This window comes from Phyllobates terribilis, unplaced genomic scaffold (genome assembly GCF_046119375.1).
Source record: "Phyllobates terribilis strain yellow unplaced genomic scaffold, ASM4611937v1 Scaffold_8__6_contigs__length_399053987, whole genome shotgun sequence".
Taxonomy (NCBI): Eukaryota; Metazoa; Chordata; class Amphibia; order Anura; family Dendrobatidae; genus Phyllobates; species Phyllobates terribilis.
This window is the reverse complement of record NW_027362768.1, coordinates 262,088,532-262,101,765: the sequence shown is the minus strand read 5'-3', so window position 1 is coordinate 262,101,765 and position 13,234 is coordinate 262,088,532.

The following is a 13,234-nucleotide window of genomic DNA, read 5'->3' as shown; positions in this document are numbered from 1 at the left end:
TGACACATCTTGCCCCTCCAGCTGGTCTGGAGTAGTGTAGTGTTGGATGCAGGTGTTAGGGTCCCGGGCAGCACTCTATCCTTACCTGAGAGTGAGATACCACACCTCTGGGTGAGATGCAGTACCTCTCGGCCGACTGAACCCGCAGGGGCGCCACACATACCCCATAGTCCTCCATATAGTATAATGCACCCTATAATCCTCCACATAGTATAATGCACAACCCACAGTTTTCCATATAGTATATTGCACACCATAGTCCTTCATACAGTATAATGCACTCCATAGTCCTCCATATAGAATGAACACCCCATAGTCATCCATATAGTACAATGCACTCCCCCTAGTATATTGCACTGCATAGTCATTCATATAATATAATGCACCCCACAGTCCTCGATACAGTATAATGCAGCCCCCGTATAGTACATACAGTATAATACACCGCCTATAGTCCTTGATAGAGTATAATACCACCCCCACAGAGTACAATGCCGCCCCACAGAGTATAGCACTGCCCCACAGAGTATAATATGTCACCCCATAGAGTATAATGCAGCCCCATATAGTATAATGCAACCCCATATAATATAATGTAGCCCCCATATAGGATAATGTAGCCCCCATAGAGTATAATGCAGCCCCCATGGAGTATAATGCAGGCCCCGTAGGATATAATTCAGCCCCCATAGAGTATAATGCAGCCCCATATAATATAATGTAGCTTCACAGAGTATAATGTAGTCACCATAGAGTATAATGTAACCCCCATAGAGTATAATGCAACCCCATATAATATAATGTAGCCCCCATATAGGATAATGTAGCCCCCATAGAATGTAAGGCAGCCCCATAGAGTATAATGCAGCCCCCATGGAGTATAATGCAGGCCATTTAGGGTATAATGCAGCCCCCATAGAGTATAATGCAGCCCCATATAATGTAATGTATCCTCACAGAGTATAATGTAGTCACCATAGAGTATAATGCAACCCCCATAGAGTATAATGCAGCCCCATATAATATAATGCAGCCCCTATATAGAATAATACAGCCCCATAGAGTAAAATGCAGCCTTCGTATAGTAAAATGCAGCCCCATAGAGTATAATGCAGCACCCATATAATATAATGTAACCTCATAGAGTAGAATGTAGCTCCCACAGAGAATATTGAAGTCCCATATAATATAATGCAGCCCCATAGAGTATACTGCAGCCCCCATAGAGTATAATGCAGCTCCCATAGAGTATAATGCAGCCCCATATAATATAGCCCCCATAGGGTATAATGCACCTCCATATAATATAATGCAGCCCCTATATAGTATAATACAATCCCATAGAGTATAATGCAGCCGCGATATAGTATAATGCTGCCCCACAGAGTATAATGCAGCCCCCATAAAGTACAATGCAGCCCCCATAGAGTATATTATAGCCCCCACAGAGTATAATGCAGCTCCATATACAGTGCCGGCAAAAGAAATCTTTACATTTGTGCGGTAAAAAAATCTTTACATGTAAAATCCGCATCATGATTTCACTTCTTAAAAGTGCACACAATAAGGAGTTAATCAAAAACTATATAATAGTTTTTATAATATAATAACTGGCTTAGTAAATTGTAAATATCAATACTAATTAATTAAAATACTAACTGTAACGAAATATCCACAATAAAACACTTGAACGTTAAGATTTTGTGCTTTAGTTGAATTTGTAAAGATTTTTTTTGCCGGCACTGTAATATAATGTAACCTCATAGAGTATAATGTAGCTCCCATAGAGAATATTGCAGCCCCATATAATATAATGCAGCCCCCATATAGTATAATGCAGCCGCCATAGAATATAATGTAGCACACATAGAGTATAATGCAGCCCCATATAATATAGTCCCCACAGAGTATAATGCAGCTCCATATAATAAAATGTAGCCTCCATATTGTATAATGCAACCCCATTGAGTATAATGCAGCCCCTATATAGTATAATGCAGCCCCATATAATCTGAAAATGCTGGCGGCTGAGGTCACAGTTCCTTTGACAACCAAGGAGTACAGGTGAGGGAGACCCAAATACGACACAGCAGAGGCAGGGGAACACTGTCAAAGGTGTGGCACACTTTTCTTAGACCCTCCGAGCGCTCAGGCCCTGATGGGCAGGGTATTCTTACAAGGAGGGAAACGTTTTGTAAGATGCTGAAGGACTACCTTGCTGACCGTACCAACGTCCTCCGTGATTCCTCTGTGACTTATAATTATTGGGTATCCAAGCTGGACACGTGGCAAGACCTGACTCACTACGCCTTGGAGGTACTGGCTAGAGATGAGCGGTGTTCGACTCGAACTGTTCGCCAATCTCAATTTCGAGCTGTTTTGGGCGGTGTTCGAGCCGTTCGGCAAACACGAACGATTTGAAAAAAATCCGGCTGTTCGAGGTTATGTTCAATAACTGTTCATGCACCAAAATCATAACTGGATTTTTTCTCAGTAATCCTGAAAATTAATGTTAATAAGCAGTTTGAGTGTACAGCGGGGCGGGGGGAGGGGCAAGGGATGGATCTCTGCATAAATAATGAAGATTTCCATTTTTTTTTCTCTTTCCCGCATTTACAGTGGGGAGGTGCAGTCTGTCTGTTATGTTCTGCTACCAGAGCTAAGGAAAGAGAGGAGATCTGTCCCTACGATAGAACTCAGCTTAATCCCTACGATGTAACAGGGGACCTGATCCTGCGATCAGACCTGCTAAAGTCCTAAGCTAGTCTGTACGGAGACCTATAGATGTGGGGAGGGAATCCCTACAAGTACTAAGGACTGGGAGGAATATGGGACACCTCCTAACAGAAATAGTAGCAGACAGACGAACAAACAAAATATATAGAACATAGAGGTCAGTAGACCAAGCAAACTAACAGAGTTAGATACAGAGCACAGGCTAGCTAGAAAGTAGATATACAATGAAGTCCAGCAAAGCCAGAAGGGCGGAGCAGGATTAAATAGGCCAACAAGGTCATGTGACCAGCAAAGGAAAAAAAAAACTAACAGCAAGGTTCTAACAGTACCCCCCCTTCTAAGAGGATCCTCCGGATCCCCTAGGACCAGGCTTATCAGGAAATCTCCTGTGAAACGCTCTGATAAGTCTGGACGCGGAAACATCATCTGACCTCACCCAAGAGTTATCCTCAGGTCCGAAACCTTTCCAGGCCACAAGATACTGCAAACTACCTCTATACCGTCTAGAGTCAAGGATGCGAGAAATTTCATATTCCCCGTCCTCCACCACCGGAGGAACAGAGGCAGAGGCGTCACCATCCGACACAACAGCTTTTTTTAACAGAGAGACATGAAAGACCGGATTAATTCTCCAGGAGGTAGGAACCTCCAACCTAACAGCAGATTGGTTGACAACCTGAAGCACCTTAAAGGGCCCTACAAACTTGGGACCCAATTTCTTAGAAGGAATCCTCAACCGCAGATTCCTAGAGGACAACCAAACCATGTCACCAACAGCGAACAAAACCTCCTGTCGTTTCCTATCAAAGTAGTCTTTAGATTTTCTGTTGGCCTCCTGAAGATTACCACGCACATCCGTCCAAACTCTTTCCAAATCACCGGAAAAATTCTCCTCCTCAGGCACGGCAGATCCCAACTTGGAGAACGACCCAAATGACGGATGTCTCCCAGAACAACAAAAAAAAGGCGAACAACCAGCAGAAGAAGATGTATGATTGTTCAGAGCAAATTCGGCAAGTGACAGAAACTCAGACCACCCCTCTTGATTGTCTGCCACAAAACAACGCAAGAACTGCTCAACATCCTGGTTTTTCCTTTCTGTCTGGCCATTAGATTCAGGATGATATCCGGACGAAAACGACAAATGAATTCCCAACCTGTCACAAAAGGCACGCCAAAAACGAGCCACGAACTGAGGACCCCTATCAGAAACAATGTCAGTAGGAACGCCATGAAGTCTGACAATTTCCTTGACAAAGGCCTTAGCGAGAGTTTTAGCGCAGGGCAGTTTGACAAAGGGAACCAAGTGACACATCTTGCTAAAACGGTCCACGACCACCCAGATGACCACCCTCAGAGGGGGGAAGGTCAGTTATAAAGTCCATAGCCAAATGTGTCCAAGGAGCACTGGGGACCTCCAAAGGACAAAGCAACCCTGCAGCAGGAGTATGTGAGGACTTAGATCTAGCACATATAGTACATTGGCGCACCCACTTAATGACTTCCTTCTGCCATCCAGGCCACCAAAAACTGCGACCCACCAGTCTCTTGGTCTCAGAGATTCCGGGATGACCTGCCAACCGAGATTCGTGACACTCAACAAACAAATCTCTCCTAAAGGTCCCAGGCACAAACAACCTCCCATGAGGAGTGTTAGATGGGGCATTCTCCTGAGCTTTAAGAATCTCATCTTCCAAAACGGAGTCTAAAGCAGCTATCACAACACCTTCTTGTAAAATGTTTTCCTCTTTCTCAGCACCGACTATGGGAGAAAAACTGCGAGACAAGGCATCCGCCTTAACATTCTTAGTAAGTAACGGAGAAATTAAACCGCGAGAAAAACAGTGCCCACCTAGCCTGACGGGCATTCAGGCGCTTGGCAGCATCAAGATATATCAGATTTTTATGATCCGTAAGAACCTGAACGGGAAATTCCGCACCTTCCAAGAAGTGGCGCCAGTGTTCAAATGCGAGTTTAATAGCCAATAATTCCCGATTACCAATATCGTAATTCAATTCAGTCTCCGAAAATTTTTTTGAAAAAAAGGCACAGGGATGTAATCCATCCCCGTTATCCTGAGACAATACTGCGCCAACCCCCACAGAGGAAGCATCAACCTCAACCAAAAACGGCCTAGTAACATCAGGCTGCATAAGGATGGGAGCAGAGGTGAACCTCTCCTTGAGATACACAAAAGCTTCAATGGCCTCAGAAGATCACTGAACCGCATCAGTACCTTTCCTGGTGAGATCAGTCAGAGGTTTGACAATACTAGAAATTTTTTTTATGAATTTTCTATAGTAATTGGCGAAACCCAAAAACCTCTGTATCGATTTCAAACCAATAGGCCTAGGCCATTCCTGCACAGCCTGAACCTTAACCGGATCCATCTCAAAACCTTTGCTGGAGATAATGTAGCCCAAAAAACTAATTCTCTGTACAGCGAACTCACATTTCTCCAGCTTAGCAAAAAGCGAATTGTCCATTAATAACTGTAATACCTCACGCACGCTCCGCCAATGAGACTCCAGATCTGGCGAATAAATCAAAATGTCATCCAAATACACAACCACATTTTTACCGATCAAAGGTCTAAGGATGTCATTAATCAGATTCTGAAAAAATGCAGGAGCATTAGTAAGACCAAAAGGCATAACCAGATTCTCAAAATGACCCACAGGAGTGTTAAAAGCAGTCTTCCATTCATCACCCTCCTTCATGCGCAACAGATTGTATGCCCCCTTAAGGTCAATTTTAGAGAACCACTTGGCCCCCAATAACTGGTTAAACAGATCAGGAATCAATGGCAGTGGGTAAGGATTGCGTACCGTAATTTTGTTAATCTCACGAAAATCCAGACAAGGACGTAAACCGCCGTCCTTTTTTTTTACAAAAAAAAATCCAACCGCCACAGGAGACTTAGAGGGCCTAATGTGACCGGCGGCCAAACTTGTCTGTATGTATTCCTCCAAAGCCTTCCTCTCAGGAATAGTAAGGTTAAATAAACGACTTTTAGGAAGAGTCGCTCCAGGGACAAATTCAATAGAACAATCATAGTCTCTATGGGGAGGCAAAACCTGCGATTCTTTCTCAGAAAAAACTCTCCAAAAATCCTGAATAGGAACAGGCAATTCTCCCCTATCCAAAGCTGCAATACGCCCGTTACAACACTTGTCATAACATTTATGGCTCCAGGATTTAATTTCACTGGTAGACCAATCCAGTACAGGATTGTGAAATTTTAACCAGGGCAAACCCAATATTACTGGAGAAGGCAAGTTATTCAACACTACCAAATCCAATTTCTCATGGTGAACACCATTAATAGTGAGAGGAAATTCACTGACCTTGAGAGTAATATTCTTCAAAGGGGAGCCATCCACAGAAACCACAGCAATGGGGGATGATAAAGGTTCAGGTTTTAAATTGAGTTTTTCCACGAATCCCCCATCAATTACATTCAGTGTAGACCCGCAATCAACAAATACCCGAAATTCCATTAATTTTTCCTGAGCAATCGTGGAAGCAGCTAAAAATATACCCTTGGAATTTAAACAGGCAATACGGGCGTGACTGACCATTTTTTTTTCTTTCTTCATACGAAGCTCACAGCCTTTAATCAAATGACCAGATTTTCCGCAATAGAAACACAAGCCTTCCGAAAAACGACGGTCTTTTTCTTGAGAGCGAGGTGCCACCGATCCAATCTCCATCGGTTCACCACTGTTAGTACACACATTATCATAACCAGAAACTGACATAGCAGAGGATTTGCTCTCATTAACCCTAGCACGCAGTCTTCTATCCACCCGTATAGCTAATTGCATAGCCTGTTGCAAATCCTCAGGTGTAGGATAAGCAATTAGCAGGTCTTTAACCCTTTCACTGAGCCCAGCAAGAAATAGACTTTTCAGAGCAGAATCGTTCCACCCTGTTTGAGTCGACCAACGACGGAAATGAGTACAATATTTTTCAACATTACCTGATCCTTGTTTTAAACGTCTCAACTCAGTCTCAGCTGATGCGACACGGTCAGGATCATCATATAATAGTCCCAAAGCAGAAAAAAAACTATCCACTGATCTGAAGCATGAATCACTAGGTTGCAAAGAAAAGGCCCACTCCTGAGGCTCTTTGCGCAAAAGTGACATTATGAACCCTACGCGCTGGGATTCATCCCCAGAGGGCTTAGGTCTCAAACGAAAATACAATAAGCAAGCATTTTTAAATGAAAAAAATTCTCGGTGTTCACCAAAAAATAAATCCGGCAAACATACCTTAGGCTCCAAGAAATGTGCTCCAGGACAGTTACTCACGTGCTGACGGAGCTCGGCCACCTCCAGAGAGAGTCCCTGCAGGCGATGAACCAAATCCTGAACCGACACCATGATGGACAGAAAAATCTTTCCTTAGAGAATTTGCTGGCTGGACTTACTGTTATGTTCTGCTACCAGAGCTAAGGAAAGAGAGGAGATCTGTCCCTACGATAGAACTCAGCTTAATCCCTACGATGTAACAGGGGACCTGATCCTGCGATCAGACCTGCTAAAGTCCTAAGCTAGTCTGTACGGAGACCTATAGATGTGGGGAGGGAATCCCTACAAGTACTAAGGACTGGGAGGAATATGGGACACCTCCTAACAGAAATAGTAGCAGACAGACGAACAAACAAAATATATAGAACATAGAGGTCAGTAGACCAAGCAAACTAACAGAGTTAGATACAGAGCACAGGCTAGCTAGAAAGTAGATATACAATGAAGTCCAGCAAAGCCAGAAGGGCGGAGCAGGATTAAATAGGCCAACAAGGTCATGTGACCAGCAAAGGAAAAAAAAACCTAACAGCAAGGTTCTAACACTGTCAGCCTATCAGCAGCGCACACACGGAGCGAAGTGCTTTTCTTCACACAAGCAAGGGCATGTGTCATTGGCTGTGAATGTCACATGTCCTTGCCCTATAAGACCCAGCCATTTTCCACGTAGCCACCATTTTCTCACTGCTGCAGCTGCGTGTTAGACGGCACCGCTGTTGCTGTGTGCGCTATACTTTGAGTGTTAATTTCAAGCCAATTTTCGCACAAATCTACAGATAGCTTGGGAGTAGGGAATAGTTGTGATTGCAGTCCTTTTGAGGACTAGGTTACATCATTTCCTACGACTTTTATCAGGCAGGTCTGTGCTCTTAAATAGATAAGTTGGGAGTAGGGACTAATTGTAATTGCAGTCCTTTTCAGGACTTGGTTACAGCATTTCCTAGGACTTTTTGCCACGCAGGTCTGTGCCAGTGCTGTGCAAGTTTTTTTCACAGCATTTGGCTAAATCTAGCTAAGCAAATCCTTTTTGGCCTCTTGCAGTGTGTGTTAGTCAGTGGAGTAGCCTATCTGTGTTGCAAGCTACACCACCTGTGTATAGAATACACATTTTTTTACTGCACCTAGCCAAGTAAAACCATTTGGGCATAGCATCATTCTATTAGTCCATCTATACTAACCTCCACCACCTGTGTATATAATAAAATTGTTTTACTGCATCTAACCCAGCCAATACTTTTGGGCTAATACCACAGTTTGGCCACTCAGCTCTGCTCGGTTCCCATACATTGTTCTTTGTGTAAACAACTCCAGAGTTGTCAATTAGTTAACCGCCAAAATGAGTGGAAAAAGGCCTGCTGATGGTGGAAAGGGGAATAGGCATGTTGGGAAGGGAAAAAAAGGTTGTGTCCGTGGGGTAGGTGTTAAAGCAACAGTAACATCTGCAGAAGAAAGACCATCTTCCAGCCAAACTAAGATGTCTACTTCTTTTAGCGGACAATGTGATAAGATCCCTTTCTTACGGCAACGCCAATCACTACAAATACCAGATGAGGCACAAAAACAGCAGGTGCTTCAACTGATATCAAGTGCTCCTTTAAGTGGGCTCTCCTCCACCTCAACTTCAACATCACAAATACTCCAGTCCTCAGAGGTGTCACCCCAATCGCACTTGCTTCCTCACAGCTCCCAAGTCTCCAGCTGCCCGTCTGAGTATGGGGTAGAACAGATGGTTGAGTCTGCAGAGCTGTTTACTCACACTATAGCCTGGGAATCAGAGGTCGACTCCAGAGCTTCTGTGAATCCAGACGAGGAAATGATCTTCACTGATGCCCAGAATCTTTATGAGTCGGATCCAGGAACAGACGCAGAAGGTTCTGACCATAATGTAGACCATCGTTCCCAAACTGTAACTCCTGTTGGTGGAGACAATGAGGAAGATGATGATGAGACTCAAATACCTGATTGGAGCGACAACTTTAGTTTTTTGTCAGGGCAGGAAGAGGTTGGCTCTGAGGACGACGGGTGTGATAACACACAGGGTGATGATGACGAGGTTGGAGATCCCACTTACTGTCAACCCACAGTCAGCCAAGAGATGAGGTCAGCAGAGGAAGTGGAGGAGGAGGCTAGTGACAACGAGGTCAGGTTGCGCCTTCCTGGACAGAGACGTAGTACTGGAAGCACGTCAACAACTGCATCCTCAAACATAACTCTGCCTCTGACCACAAGTCGTGGTGGCTCTTCAGGTCGCATGTGTGCTAAGCCTTGCATAGCCTGGGCAATTTTTCAGATCGATAAGGATGACCAAACTCGTGTTATCTGTAACATTTGTCAGCAAAAGTTAAGTAGAGGCCAAAAATACATAGTTTGAGTGCTTCATGCATGAACCGGCAAATGGATATGAAGCATAAGTTGCAGTGGGAAGCTCACTGTGCTACAATGCGGCCTAGCCGGCCGGGTCAACCGCCGTCTGCCACATCTTGTGCATCCGAGGCCTTTTCATCCTCTGTGACTGGGGGGACAGCAGTCCCACCTGTTTTGGGACGCAGACCTGCCACCTCTTTACCCGCAACAGCCAGCGTGATTGCCAGGTCATCATTTTATTTGGAGGTAGAAACACCAGCTGGTGTTGAGCGCTCTCCGACATCGATAGCACCACATTTGGATCAAGGCAACCTAACATGTCTGCCTGCATCTTCCTCACAGACCGGCAGTTTGCCGGAGACACCCTTCTCAACCCCGTCTAAGCACAACAGCCAGCCCTCGGTCCCTCAGATGTGGACAAGTAAAAGACCATTTCCTCCTAGCCATGAGAAAGCTAAGAGGTTGAATTTCACCATCTGCAAGCTCTTGGCTACAGAAATGCTGCCTTTCCGCCTGGTGGACACAGAGGATTTTCGAGACCTTATGTCCGTCGCAGTGCCCCAGTACCAGATGCCCAGTCGGCACTACTTCTCAAAGAAAGGTGTGCCTGCGCTCCACCAGCATGTCGCACACAACATCACCGCTTCTTTGAAAAACTCTGTGCGTGACAGGGTGCATTTCACCACAGACACTTGGACGAGTAGGCATGGACAGGGTCGTTACATGTCGCTGACTGGGCACTGGGTAACTATGGTGACAGCAGGACAAGGGGCTGCTGTCCAAGTCTTGCCATCCCCACGAGTTGTGCGTCAATCCTCTTTATCTCGAAGTTCCTCCACTGCTTCTGCCTCCTCAACCTCCTCTCGGTCCTCCACCTGTACCCAAAGCCTGTCTGTTCATGCTGCAAGCTTTCTAACTGCTCAGAAGGGATCCTGCACACCTCCTTACTAGTGTTGAGCCACCCCCGTAGTGTTCGAACTCGGTTCGGTTCGTCGAACACCCGTGTTAGCTGGTGGAGAAATTCTATGGTGACTTGTGATGTGGCTTGTTCACATTGGTCAACCCCTTCTGCCTGCTACTAGTCGTGTCCACTCTTCCCATGCCTTACCGTATGCTTGCCACGTCGACGGGGCAACTGACTAGTGTTGAGCCACCCCCGTAGTGTTCGAGTTCGGTTCGTTGAACACCCGTGTGTTCGCCGAACTGTTCGTCGAACTGTTCGTCGAACACCTTCGAACACCGTTAAAACCAATGTCAGGCAAACAAAAACACATAGAAACACATAGAAAACACCTTCAAAGGTGTCCAAAAGCTGACAAACTGCTCAGAAGACATAACTAACAGATGGAAAAGTGACAAGTACATACAGTATAGTCATGCGAAAAGAAAAGAGGTGGAGGAGTAAAAGGAGGGGGAGACACAGATATAGGCATGTCATGTCCTTCTAAAATCCAAAAAGTGAGAAGCCGACACGGCCAGTTCGTTCCTGCCCGTACCACCTCCGTGTCGCCGGGTTTGTGCCAGATCCACGGTGGACCCTGACGGCCAGCCCCCCTCTCCCAATACTGGTGCCTGTCCGCTGGTGGGTCGAGCGAGCCCCCCTTTGGTGGAGGCAGCTCTAAGCTTTTTAATTTAAATTATCTCTCTAATTTGAATGAATACACTTTAAATCCTTTTACAAGGATCTATTGGAGGGCAAGTCTCATGCCAGCAGCCGCGTAATTCCAGCTCCAGTAGCGTCCACTAAAGCTGCTGCAGTTAAAAAGCTTTTATAAGGATCGAGCTCAGCTGTCCACCGCAAGGCGTCCTACCGCCAGTCCCAGCCCCTATGCCTTGGGGTGCCTCCTGATGCTCTTCACTGAGTATCCCGTGGTCCCGAAGCATTTCCTTTGAAAAAATTAAGTGTCCAAACTACAGGTGGTGTAGCTTGCTTAACAGCCGGGATAATCCGCTGACTAGCAGACACTGCTACTAGGCACAAAGTATTTCCTGGGCTAGATGCAGTTAAAAATTTGTAATTAGATACTCTCGTTGGATGCTGAGAAAGCATTCCATAGAGTCTCCTGGAACGCCATATATTATTCTCTTAAAAAGCTTGGGGTAGGGGTCTAGGGGACCCTTTTATAGGCAAAATCACGGCCCTGTATCGCAATACGTCACCTAGGCTGAAGATAAATGGAACTGTAGCACCCTGAGGGCTCGGTTGCTACAGATGTATTGCACCTCACCCTGAGGTGTGATATCTCACTCTCAGGTAAGGATGGAGTGTGGATCAGGACCCGACACCTGCATGCATTACACCACATTGCCGTGAGGCAGGGCGACCAATATGCCCCTGAGATGGGCACGACAGTCCTTTTCCCTGCCTGGAGTGGGGGGAGGGAACACTGAGGAAGGGGAACCCTGTAGTGCAGGAGCAGGGAGGAAGCAGTTCCTCGTTGCATTGAGAAGGGAGTATAAAAGGTGGGCATCATCTTAGTTCAGTGCATAGAAGTCTGAGCAGAAGTGACAGGGAGCAGGGGCTCTGCATGAGCTCTGCTCCGGAGGCGGGCCTAGTAACAGAGGCCCAGGCCTGGAAGAGGGAGAAGGAAGGAAGAGGAGCGGAGAAGGCTCCAGGAACGAGGAACGAAGGGATCCCAGGGGTGCGGACGGGCGAGTCGCCACCACACGCCCGAATCCACCTGCGTGGAGGGGTCAGGCCAAAGGGGGAGACCGGTCCCCGAAACTAGTGTAGGCGGGAAACGATCCTCAGCTAGAAACCGGAGGCTGTGACATTTTATGTGGCGCAGCCCCTCGCTACACCCGCTAGGAAGGCACCACATAGGGTCAGGGAAACTGGCGCCAAGTTTACCAAGAGGAGGCCCGAGGCAGCCGGACAGAAGGGTTGGTAAGAACGGCCAGACAAAGGACACACAAAGGGGGTCCTGTGAAGTGCTCCAAAGTTATCTGGGAGTTGTCTGAGCCCCTCACCTGGTGAGCACAGTACGACGTGGGCAGCCGTTACCTGCAGAAGTGGTCTGGATAATAAGAACTGTGAGTAAAGGCCCTGGACTGCATCCCTGACTCCGTGTCGTTACTGCTGCTGCCCTGCACCATCACCCCCATCTCCCGCATACACTGCCCTGAGGCTATACTTCTCCCGTGGGGAGTTATGCTACGCTCTGCTGCACCCACAACACCAGCCTCAGCGGTCTGCCCTGCAGCGGCGGTTCATTCTGACCGCAATCCACGGGTGGCGTAGTCGGACATTTAAACATCAAAACCACATAAATAGTTCCTCCACTGGTTTGACCGCCCTGAGCCACGGAACCGGGTCACCGCCACGGAGACTACAACCACCAGCATCCACCAAAAAGGGTCCGGCTCCGGGTGTCTCAAGGCCCAGGGGCGCGTCAGAACATTTTCATCACCTTTCATAATCACCAATGGGACAAGGCAGGGATGTCCTCTGTCCCCTCTCTTATACATCCTAGTGACGGAGCACCTGCTCTCATCAATTCGCCATAACCCCAATATTAGGTGGATTGAGGTGGGAGGCACCGAGTACAAGTGCTCTCTATTTGCTGATGATGTCCTAGTATATATCACTCAATCACATATATCCATCCCTGCTGTTATCGATGAAATAGATCACTTTGTTACATGGTCAAATTTTAAAATCAATGCAGCGAAGTCTGAGGCCCTCGATGTCTCCCTCCCCAAATCCATACAGGATTCCATCCAGTCCAACTTTCCCTTTGCCTGGCCCTCACAGGGTATCAAATACTTAGGAATTCCTATTCATAGAGACCTCTCCCGTCTATGTTATATTAATTTTGGG